At 43.5% G+C, this 12,090-nt stretch overlaps 7 pseudogenes; all 7 read right to left on the reverse strand.

Moving 5' to 3' along the window:
* Positions 1–727: 727 nt before the first annotated feature.
* Positions 728–991, reverse strand: LOC130343754 (U2 spliceosomal RNA; annotated as a pseudogene).
* A 1,475-nt stretch (positions 992–2,466) lies between these two features.
* On the reverse strand, positions 2,467–2,730 carry LOC130343755 (U2 spliceosomal RNA; annotated as a pseudogene).
* A 1,453-nt stretch (positions 2,731–4,183) lies between these two features.
* On the reverse strand, positions 4,184–4,447 carry LOC130343756 (U2 spliceosomal RNA; annotated as a pseudogene).
* A 1,459-nt stretch (positions 4,448–5,906) lies between these two features.
* On the reverse strand, positions 5,907–6,170 carry LOC130343757 (U2 spliceosomal RNA; annotated as a pseudogene).
* A 1,476-nt stretch (positions 6,171–7,646) lies between these two features.
* Positions 7,647–7,910, reverse strand: LOC130343758 (U2 spliceosomal RNA; annotated as a pseudogene).
* A 1,491-nt stretch (positions 7,911–9,401) lies between these two features.
* LOC130343759 (U2 spliceosomal RNA) lies at positions 9,402–9,665 on the reverse strand (annotated as a pseudogene).
* A 1,479-nt stretch (positions 9,666–11,144) lies between these two features.
* On the reverse strand, positions 11,145–11,408 carry LOC130343761 (U2 spliceosomal RNA; annotated as a pseudogene).
* Positions 11,409–12,090: the final 682 nt, after the last annotated feature.

A 12,090-nucleotide genomic window follows, 5' to 3' on the forward strand; every position in this document is an offset into this window, starting at 1 on the left:
CTGTCATTCAGACTTTCATTCATTCGATCTCTCTCACTCACTTGCTTTAACTCATTTGTTCTCACTCACTCACTCACTCACTCACTCAATCACTCACTCACTCATTCACTCTCACTCACTCTCACTCTCTCACTCACTCGCTCACTAAGTCAGTCTCTCTCTCTCTCTCTCTCTCTTTTTCTTTTTATATATATTTTTTTCCGTCTTCTTCTTCTTCTTCTTCTTCTTCTTCTTCAGACCCTGTCATAGCACTAATGCCTTTCCAATACCACCAGCAGATGGAGACACTCCATTGCAACATTGGTTGTGAGCAGCAGTTTCTAAAAACAAATGCCTCATGGCGGATTTCCCATCCATCAATGGATGGTAAATTTTGTTTTTATCATTCACTGACCACAGAAACCAATGCATGGTCAAGCAACAGCAATGACACACCCTTGTGTATAGGCATGAGACCCTCATGTCATTTAACAGGATTCAGCACCACCCACAAGACAGCTACCTGTCATGTCATGTCAAACCTGCACAGGTGTGCTAGATTATTATTATTTAGTTTTATTTTATTTTTTTACACCAATCAGTGTGCAAACATGGTCATTAAAACGCTAAATGAATAGACGTTCATAAACCAGTCAGTGCAACTCATCATTTTGGTCTCCAATTCTCAAACTCAAATTCTCACCCACGGAGGATTAAATGAGAATCTTTCTTGTTTAACACTGGAATGGGGTGGTGCACTGTTCACTACCCGAAGATACTGCCACATCGGGTCAATGCATAGGGCGACAGAAGCAAGCTTCCAAATCAGCTCCCTTTCTCAAAAATCCATTTAATTTATGGTCCCCAGATAGGGAACGTATGTATCAGTATGTGCTCACAAGTCACCCAAGTGCAAGTATTCACACAAAAAAAAACGTGCCTCAGGATGCGATCTGTCGCAAGATCCTTTCTTTTTTTACACTTGATCTAAGCCAAAAGGCCTAGAGGGGATAACCGGGAAAGGGGTGGACCCAACCATGTCCCCTTCATGAGCACTCACATTACTCATAGGAATGGAAGGAAGGCTGGCAGCCAACCAGCCTCCCATACACTTTCTGGGTGGGTGGCAGTCAGCCACCCATACATACATACAGCACAGGCTAAACCCACATCATCACTTAAAAAAAGGACAGGCGACCATTGCACTCTGATGGAGCATTTAGCAATGCAATCCATAGCCTGGCTTTTGCCTGAACCCCCATCACTCCACCTCTTGCATATAAGACAATATTTCAGATCTGCATATGAAAACAACACGCCTACCTTTGTTGCACATAGCTGCCTGCCTGTCTCTAGTTACCCCACTGGCTGTAGCTGCGTCCCTTCCGACATGGAATAACACCAACTGTAACGATAAACTGAAAATTAACAGTATAAACCTGCATCATTTTGGACTCTGGTATTTGCTGAATCCGGGTGACCTGACAATCGATGGTGGTGCCGCTGGTGATTCTGGCCTTCTTGGAATCTGTTGGGCCTATGTGTTAGCTCACACATCACTTGGGTATCCATGGTAACTACCACAACATGGTCATCTGCAGTTTACATCTAGCCCGTGGCATTGAATGGCATTTTAAAAGTGCTAAGGGTCCTGGTGCAATAATCCTCCCATGAGGATCAGCCTCAACGGCTTTGTAGATTGCACTCATGTCAGCAACTCCATATACATTTTTTTTTCTTCATGCTTCTTTCTTCATCCTTTTTTCTTTCTGTCATTCAGACTTTCATTCATTCGATCTCTCTCACTCACTTGCTTTAACTCATTTGTTCTCACTCACTCACTCACTCACTCAATCACTCACTCATTCACTCTCACTCACTCTCACTCTCTCACTCACTCGCTCACTAAGTCAGTCTCTCTCTCTCTCTCTCTTTTTCTTTTTATATATATTTTTTTCCGTCTTCTTCTTCTTCTTCTTCTTCTTCTTCTTCTTCAGACCCTGTCATAGCACTAATGCCTTTCCAATACCACCAGCAGATGGAGACACTCCATTGCAACATTGGTTGTGAGCAGCAGTTTCTAAAAACAAATGCCTCATGGCGGATTTCCCATCCATCAATGGATGGTAAATTTTGTTTTTATCATTCACTGACCACAGAAACCAATGCATGGTCAAGCAACAGCAATGACACACCCTTGTGTATAGGCATGAGACCCTCATGTCATTTAACAGGATTCAGCACCACCCACAAGACAGCTACCTGTCATGTCATGTCAAACCTGCACAGGTGTGCTAGATTATTATTATTTAGTTTTATTTTATTTTTTTACACCAATCAGTGTGCAAACATGGTCATTAAAACGCTAAATGAATAGACGTTCATAAACCAGTCAGTGCAACTCATCATTTTGGTCTCCAATTCTCAAACTCAAATTCTCACCCACGGAGGATTAAATGAGAATCTTTCTTGTTTAACACTGGAATGGGGTGGTGCACTGTTCACTACCCGAAGATACTGCCACATCGGGTCAATGCATAGGGCGACAGAAGCAAGCTTCCAAATCAGCTCCCTTTCTCAAAAATCCATTTAATTTATGGTCCCCAGATAGGGAACGTATGTATCAGTATGTGCTCACAAGTCACCCAAGTGCAAGTATTCACACAAAAAAAAACGTGCCTCAGGATGCGATCTGTCGCAAGATCCTTTCTTTTTTTACACTTGATCTAAGCCAAAAGGCCTAGAGGGGATAACCGGGAAAGGGGTGGACCCAACCATGTCCCCTTCATGAGCACTCACATTACTCATAGGAATGGAAGGAAGGCTGGCAGCCAACCAGCCTCCCATACACTTTCTGGGTGGGTGGCAGTCAGCCACCCATACATACATACAGCACAGGCTAAACCCACATCATCACTTAAAAAAAGGACAGGCGACCATTGCACTCTGATGGAGCATTTAGCAATGCAATCCATAGCCTGGCTTTTGCCTGAACCCCCATCACTCCTCCTCTTGCATATAAGACAATATTTCAGATCTGCATATGAAAACAACACGCCTACCTTTGTTGCACATAGCTGCCTGCCTGTCTCTAGTTACCCCACTGGCTGTAGCTGCGTCCCTTCCGACATGGAATAACACCAACTGTAACGATAAACTGAAAATTAACAGTATAAACCTGCATCATTTTGGACTCTGGTATTTGCTGAATCCGGGTGACCTGACAATCGATGGTGGTGCCGCTGGTGATTCTGGCCTTCTTGGAATCTGTTGGGCCTATGTGTTAGCTCACACATCACTTGGGTATCCATGGTAACTACCACAACATGGTCATCTGCAGTTTACATCTAGCCCGTGGCATTGAATGGCATTTTAAAAGTGCTAAGGGTCCTGGTGCAATAATCCTCCCATGAGGATCAGCCTCAACGGCTTTGTAGATTGCACTCATGTCAGCAACTCCATATACATTTTTTTTTCTTCATGCTTCTTTCTTCATCCTTTTTTCTTTCTGTCATTCAGACTTTCATTCATTCGATCTCTCTCACTCACTTGCTTTAACTCATTTGTTCTCACTCACTCACTCACTCACTCAATCACTCACTCACTCACTCTCACTCTCTCACTCACTCGCTCACTAAGTCAGTCTCTCTCTCTCTCTCTCTTTTTCTTTTTATATATATTTTTTTCCGTCTTCTTCTTCTTCTTCTTCTTCAGACCCTGTCATAGCACTAATGCCTTTCCAATACCACCAGCAGATGGAGACACTCCATTGCAACATTGGTTGTGAGCAGCAGTTTCTAAAAACAAATGCCTCATGGCGGATTTCCCATCCATCAATGGATGGTAAATTTTGTTTTTATCATTCACTGACCACAGAAACCAATGCATGGTCAAGCAACAGCAATGACACACCCTTGTGTATAGGCATGAGACCCTCATGTCATTTAACAGGATTCAGCACCACCCACAAGACAGCTACCTGTCATGTCATGTCAAACCTGCACAGGTGTGCTAGATTATTATTATTTAGTTTTATTTTATTTTTTTACACCAATCAGTGTGCAAACATGGTCATTAAAACGCTAAATGAATAGACGTTCATAAACCAGTCAGTGCAACTCATCATTTTGGTCTCCAATTCTCAAACTCAAATTCTCACCCACGGAGGATTAAATGAGAATCTTTCTTGTTTAACACTGGAATGGGGTGGTGCACTGTTCACTACCCGAAGATACTGCCACATCGGGTCAATGCATAGGGCGACAGAAGCAAGCTTCCAAATCAGCTCCCTTTCTCAAAAATCCATTTAATTTATGGTCCCCAGATAGGGAACGTATGTATCAGTATGTGCTCACAAGTCACCCAAGTGCAAGTATTCACACAAAAAAAAACGTGCCTCAGGATGCGATCTGTCGCAAGATCCTTTCTTTTTTTACACTTGATCTAAGCCAAAAGGCCTAGAGGGGATAACCGGGAAAGGGGTGGACCCAACCATGTCCCCTTCATGAGCACTCACATTACTCATAGGAATGGAAGGAAGGCTGGCAGCCAACCAGCCTCCCATACACTTTCTGGGTGGGTGGCAGTCAGCCACCCATACATACATACAGCACAGGCTAAACCCACATCATCACTTAAAAAAAGGACAGGCGACCATTGCACTCTGATGGAGCATTTAGCAATGCAATCCATAGCCTGGCTTTTGCCTGAACCCCCATCACTCCTCCTCTTGCATATAAGACAATATTTCAGATCTGCATATGAAAACAACACGCCTACCTTTGTTGCACATAGCTGCCTGCCTGTCTCTAGTTACCCCACTGGCTGTAGCTGCGTCCCTTCCGACATGGAATAACACCAACTGTAACGATAAACTGAAAATTAACAGTATAAACCTGCATCATTTTGGACTCTGGTATTTGCTGAATCCGGGTGACCTGACAATCGATGGTGGTGCCGCTGGTGATTCTGGCCTTCTTGGAATCTGTTGGGCCTATGTGTTAGCTCACACATCACTTGGGTATCCATGGTAACTACCACAACATGGTCATCTGCAGTTTACATCTAGCCCGTGGCATTGAATGGCATTTTAAAAGTGCTAAGGGTCCTGGTGCAATAATCCTCCCATGAGGATCAGCCTCAACGGCTTTGTAGATTGCACTCATGTCAGCAACTCCATATACATTTTTTTTTCTTCATGCTTCTTTCTTCATCCTTTTTTCTTTCTGTCATTCAGACTTTCATTCATTCGATCTCTCTCACTCACTTGCTTTAACTCATTTGTTCTCACTCACTCACTCAATCACTCACTCACTCATTCACTCTCACTCACTCTCACTCTCTCACTCACTCGCTCACTAAGTCAGTCTCTCTCTCTCTCTCTCTTTTTCTTTTTATATATATTTTTTTCCGTCTTCTTCTTCTTCTTCTTCTTCAGACCCTGTCATAGCACTAATGCCTTTCCAATACCACCAGCAGATGGAGACACTCCATTGCAACATTGGTTGTGAGCAGCAGTTTCTAAAAACAAATGCCTCATGGCGGATTTCCCATCCATCAATGGATGGTAAATTTTGTTTTTATCATTCACTGACCACAGAAACCAATGCATGGTCAAGCAACAGCAATGACACACCCTTGTGTATAGGCATGAGACCCTCATGTCATTTAACAGGATTCAGCACCACCCACAAGACAGCTACCTGTCATGTCATGTCAAACCTGCACAGGTGTGCTAGATTATTATTATTTAGTTTTATTTTATTTTTTTACACCAATCAGTGTGCAAACATGGTCATTAAAACGCTAAATGAATAGACGTTCATAAACCAGTCAGTGCAACTCATCATTTTGGTCTCCAATTCTCAAACTCAAATTCTCACCCACGGAGGATTAAATGAGAATCTTTCTTGTTTAACACTGGAATGGGGTGGTGCACTGTTCACTACCCGAAGATACTGCCACATCGGGTCAATGCATAGGGCGACAGAAGCAAGCTTCCAAATCAGCTCCCTTTCTCAAAAATCCATTTAATTTATGGTCCCCAGATAGGGAACGTATGTATCAGTATGTGCTCACAAGTCACCCAAGTGCAAGTATTCACACAAAAAAAAACGTGCCTCAGGATGCGATCTGTCGCAAGATCCTTTCTTTTTTTACACTTGATCTAAGCCAAAAGGCCTAGAGGGGATAACCGGGAAAGGGGTGGACCCAACCATGTCCCCTTCATGAGCACTCACATTACTCATAGGAATGGAAGGAAGGCTGGCAGCCAACCAGCCTCCCATACACTTTCTGGGTGGGTGGCAGTCAGCCACCCATACATACATACAGCACAGGCTAAACCCACATCATCACTTAAAAAAAGGACAGGCGACCATTGCACTCTGATGGAGCATTTAGCAATGCAATCCATAGCCTGGCTTTTGCCTGAACCCCCATCACTCCTCCTCTTGCATATAAGACAATATTTCAGATCTGCATATGAAAACAACACGCCTACCTTTGTTGCACATAGCTGCCTGCCTGTCTCTAGTTACCCCACTGGCTGTAGCTGCGTCCCTTCCGACATGGAATAACACCAACTGTAACGATAAACTGAAAATTAACAGTATAAACCTGCATCATTTTGGACTCTGGTATTTGCTGAATCCGGGTGACCTGACAATCGATGGTGGTGCCGCTGGTGATTCTGGCCTTCTTGGAATCTGTTGGGCCTATGTGTTAGCTCACACATCACTTGGGTATCCATGGTAACTACCACAACATGGTCATCTGCAGTTTACATCTAGCCCGTGGCATTGAATGGCATTTTAAAAGTGCTAAGGGTCCTGGTGCAATAATCCTCCCATGAGGATCAGCCTCAACGGCTTTGTAGATTGCACTCATGTCAGCAACTCCATATACATTTTTTTTTCTTCATGCTTCTTTCTTCATCCTTTTTTCTTTCTGTCATTCAGACTTTCATTCATTCGATCTCTCTCACTCACTTGCTTTAACTCATTTGTTCTCACTCACTCACTCACTCACTCAATCACTCACTCACTCATTCACTCTCACTCACTCTCACTCTCTCACTCACTCGCTCACTAAGTCAGTCTCTCTCTCTCTCTCTCTTTTTCTTTTTATATATATTTTTTTCCGTCTTCTTCTTCTTCTTCTTCTTCTTCTTCTTCAGACCCTGTCATAGCACTAATGCCTTTCCAATACCACCAGCAGATGGAGACACTCCATTGCAACATTGGTTGTGAGCAGCAGTTTCTAAAAACAAATGCCTCATGGCGGATTTCCCATCCATCAATGGATGGTAAATTTTGTTTTTATCATTCACTGACCACAGAAACCAATGCATGGTCAAGCAACAGCAATGACACACCCTTGTGTATAGGCATGAGACCCTCATGTCATTTAACAGGATTCAGCACCACCCACAAGACAGCTACCTGTCATGTCATGTCAAACCTGCACAGGTGTGCTAGATTATTATTATTTAGTTTTATTTTATTTTTTTACACCAATCAGTGTGCAAACATGGTCATTAAAACGCTAAATGAATAGACGTTCATAAACCAGTCAGTGCAACTCATCATTTTGGTCTCCAATTCTCAAACTCAAATTCTCACCCACGGAGGATTAAATGAGAATCTTTCTTGTTTAACACTGGAATGGGGTGGTGCACTGTTCACTACCCGAAGATACTGCCACATCGGGTCAATGCATAGGGCGACAGAAGCAAGCTTCCAAATCAGCTCCCTTTCTCAAAAATCCATTTAATTTATGGTCCCCAGATAGGGAACGTATGTATCAGTATGTGCTCACAAGTCACCCAAGTGCAAGTATTCACACAAAAAAAAACGTGCCTCAGGATGCGATCTGTCGCAAGATCCTTTCTTTTTTTACACTTGATCTAAGCCAAAAGGCCTAGAGGGGATAACCGGGAAAGGGGTGGACCCAACCATGTCCCCTTCATGAGCACTCACATTACTCATAGGAATGGAAGGAAGGCTGGCAGCCAACCAGCCTCCCATACACTTTCTGGGTGGGTGGCAGTCAGCCACCCATACATACATACAGCACAGGCTAAACCCACATCATCACTTAAAAAAAGGACAGGCGACCATTGCACTCTGATGGAGCATTTAGCAATGCAATCCATAGCCTGGCTTTTGCCTGAACCCCCATCACTCCTCCTCTTGCATATAAGACAATATTTCAGATCTGCATATGAAAACAACACGCCTACCTTTGTTGCACATAGCTGCCTGCCTGTCTCTAGTTACCCCACTGGCTGTAGCTGCGTCCCTTCCGACATGGAATAACACCAACTGTAACGATAAACTGAAAATTAACAGTATAAACCTGCATCATTTTGGACTCTGGTATTTGCTGAATCCGGGTGACCTGACAATCGATGGTGGTGCCGCTGGTGATTCTGGCCTTCTTGGAATCTGTTGGGCCTATGTGTTAGCTCACACATCACTTGGGTATCCATGGTAACTACCACAACATGGTCATCTGCAGTTTACATCTAGCCCGTGGCATTGAATGGCATTTTAAAAGTGCTAAGGGTCCTGGTGCAATAATCCTCCCATGAGGATCAGCCTCAACGGCTTTGTAGATTGCACTCATGTCAGCAACTCCATATACATTTTTTTTTCTTCATGCTTCTTTCTTCATCCTTTTTTCTTTCTGTCATTCAGACTTTCATTCATTCGATCTCTCTCACTCACTTGCTTTAACTCATTTGTTCTCACTCACTCACTCACTCACTCAATCACTCACTCACTCATTCACTCTCACTCACTCTCACTCTCTCACTCACTCGCTCACTAAGTCAGTCTCTCTCTCTCTCTCTCTTTTTCTTTTTATATATATTTTTTTCCGTCTTCTTCTTCTTCTTCTTCTTCTTCTTCTTCTTCTTCTTCTTCTTCAGACCCTGTCATAGCACTAATGCCTTTCCAATACCACCAGCAGATGGAGACACTCCATTGCAACATTGGTTGTGAGCAGCAGTTTCTAAAAACAAATGCCTCATGGCGGATTTCCCATCCATCAATGGATGGTAAATTTTGTTTTTATCATTCACTGACCACAGAAACCAATGCATGGTCAAGCAACAGCAATGACACACCCTTGTGTATAGGCATGAGACCCTCATGTCATTTAACAGGATTCAGCACCACCCACAAGACAGCTACCTGTCATGTCATGTCAAACCTGCACAGGTGTGCTAGATTATTATTATTTAGTTTTATTTTATTTTTTTACACCAATCAGTGTGCAAACATGGTCATTAAAACGCTAAATGAATAGACGTTCATAAACCAGTCAGTGCAACTCATCATTTTGGTCTCCAATTCTCAAACTCAAATTCTCACCCACGGAGGATTAAATGAGAATCTTTCTTGTTTAACACTGGAATGGGGTGGTGCACTGTTCACTACCCGAAGATACTGCCACATCGGGTCAATGCATAGGGCGACAGAAGCAAGCTTCCAAATCAGCTCCCTTTCTCAAAAATCCATTTAATTTATGGTCCCCAGATAGGGAACGTATGTATCAGTATGTGCTCACAAGTCACCCAAGTGCAAGTATTCACACAAAAAAAAACGTGCCTCAGGATGCGATCTGTCGCAAGATCCTTTCTTTTTTTACACTTGATCTAAGCCAAAAGGCCTAGAGGGGATAACCGGGAAAGGGGTGGACCCAACCATGTCCCCTTCATGAGCACTCACATTACTCATAGGAATGGAAGGAAGGCTGGCAGCCAACCAGCCTCCCATACACTTTCTGGGTGGGTGGCAGTCAGCCACCCATACATACATACAGCACAGGCTAAACCCACATCATCACTTAAAAAAAGGACAGGCGACCATTGCACTCTGATGGAGCATTTAGCAATGCAATCCATAGCCTGGCTTTTGCCTGAACCCCCATCACTCCTCCTCTTGCATATAAGACAATATTTCAGATCTGCATATGAAAACAACACGCCTACCTTTGTTGCACATAGCTGCCTGCCTGTCTCTAGTTACCCCACTGGCTGTAGCTGCGTCCCTTCCGACATGGAATAACACCAACTGTAACGATAAACTGAAAATTAACAGTATAAACCTGCATCATTTTGGACTCTGGTATTTGCTGAATCCGGGTGACCTGACAATCGATGGTGGTGCCGCTGGTGATTCTGGCCTTCTTGGAATCTGTTGGGCCTATGTGTTAGCTCACACATCACTTGGGTATCCATGGTAACTACCACAACATGGTCATCTGCAGTTTACATCTAGCCCGTGGCATTGAATGGCATTTTAAAAGTGCTAAGGGTCCTGGTGCAATAATCCTCCCATGAGGATCAGCCTCAACGGCTTTGTAGATTGCACTCATGTCAGCAACTCCATATACATTTTTTTTTCTTCATGCTTCTTTCTTCATCCTTTTTTCTTTCTGTCATTCAGACTTTCATTCATTCGATCTCTCTCACTCACTTGCTTTAACTCATTTGTTCTCACTCACTCACTCACTCACTCAATCACTCACTCACTCATTCACTCTCACTCACTCTCACTCTCTCACTCACTCGCTCACTAAGTCAGTCTCTCTCTCTCTCTCTCTTTTTCTTTTTATATATATTTTTTTCCGTCTTCTTCTTCTTCTTCTTCTTCTTCTTCTTCTTCAGACCCTGTCATAGCACTAATGCCTTTCCAATACCACCAGCAGATGGAGACACTCCATTGCAACATTGGTTGTGAGCAGCAGTTTCTAAAAACAAATGCCTCATGGCGGATTTCCCATCCATCAATGGATGGTAAATTTTGTTTTTATCATTCACTGACCACAGAAACCAATGCATGGTCAAGCAACAGCAATGACACACCCTTGTGTATAGGCATGAGACCCTCATGTCATTTAACAGGATTCAGCACCACCCACAAGACAGCTACCTGTCATGTCATGTCAAACCTGCACAGGTGTGCTAGATTATTATTATTTAGTTTTATTTTATTTTTTTACACCAATCAGTGTGCAAACATGGTCATTAAAACGCTAAATGAATAGACGTTCATAAACCAGTCAGTGCAACTCATCATTTTGGTCTCCAATTCTCAAACTCAAATTCTCACCCACGGAGGATTAAATGAGAATCTTTCTTGTTTAACACTGGAATGGGGTGGTGCACTGTTCACTACCCGAAGATACTGCCACATCGGGTCAATGCATAGGGCGACAGAAGCAAGCTTCCAAATCAGCTCCCTTTCTCAAAAATCCATTTAATTTATGGTCCCCAGATAGGGAACGTATGTATCAGTATGTGCTCACAAGTCACCCAAGTGCAAGTATTCACACAAAAAAAAACGTGCCTCAGGATGCGATCTGTCGCAAGATCCTTTCTTTTTTTACACTTGATCTAAGCCAAAAGGCCTAGAGGGGATAACCGGGAAAGGGGTGGACCCAACCATGTCCCCTTCATGAGCACTCACATTACTCATAGGAATGGAAGGAAGGCTGGCAGCCAACCAGCCTCCCATACACTTTCTGGGTGGGTGGCAGTCAGCCACCCATACATACATACAGCACAGGCTAAACCCACATCATCACTTAAAAAAAGGACAGGCGACCATTGCACTCTGATGGAGCATTTAGCAATGCAATCCATAGCCTGGCTTTTGCCTGAACCCCCATCACTCCTCCTCTTGCATATAAGACAATATTTCAGATCTGCATATGAAAACAACACGCCTACCTTTGTTGCACATAGCTGCCTGCCTGTCTCTAGTTACCCCACTGGCTGTAGCTGCGTCCCTTCCGACATGGAATAACACCAACTGTAACGATAAACTGAAAATTAACAGTATAAACCTGCATCATTTTGGACTCTGGTATTTGCTGAATCCGGGTGACCTGACAATCGATGGTGGTGCCGCTGGTGATTCTGGCCTTCTTGGAATCTGTTGGGCCTATGTGTTAGCTCACACATCACTTGGGTATCCATGGTAACTACCACAACATGGTCATCTGCAGTTTACATCTAGCCCGTGGCATTGAATGGCATTTTAAAAGTGCTAAGGGTCCTGGTGCAATAATCCTCCCATGAGGATCAGCCTCAACGGCTTT

Source organism: Hyla sarda, unplaced genomic scaffold (assembly GCF_029499605.1).
Source record: "Hyla sarda isolate aHylSar1 unplaced genomic scaffold, aHylSar1.hap1 scaffold_689, whole genome shotgun sequence".
Taxonomy (NCBI): Eukaryota; Metazoa; Chordata; class Amphibia; order Anura; family Hylidae; genus Hyla; species Hyla sarda.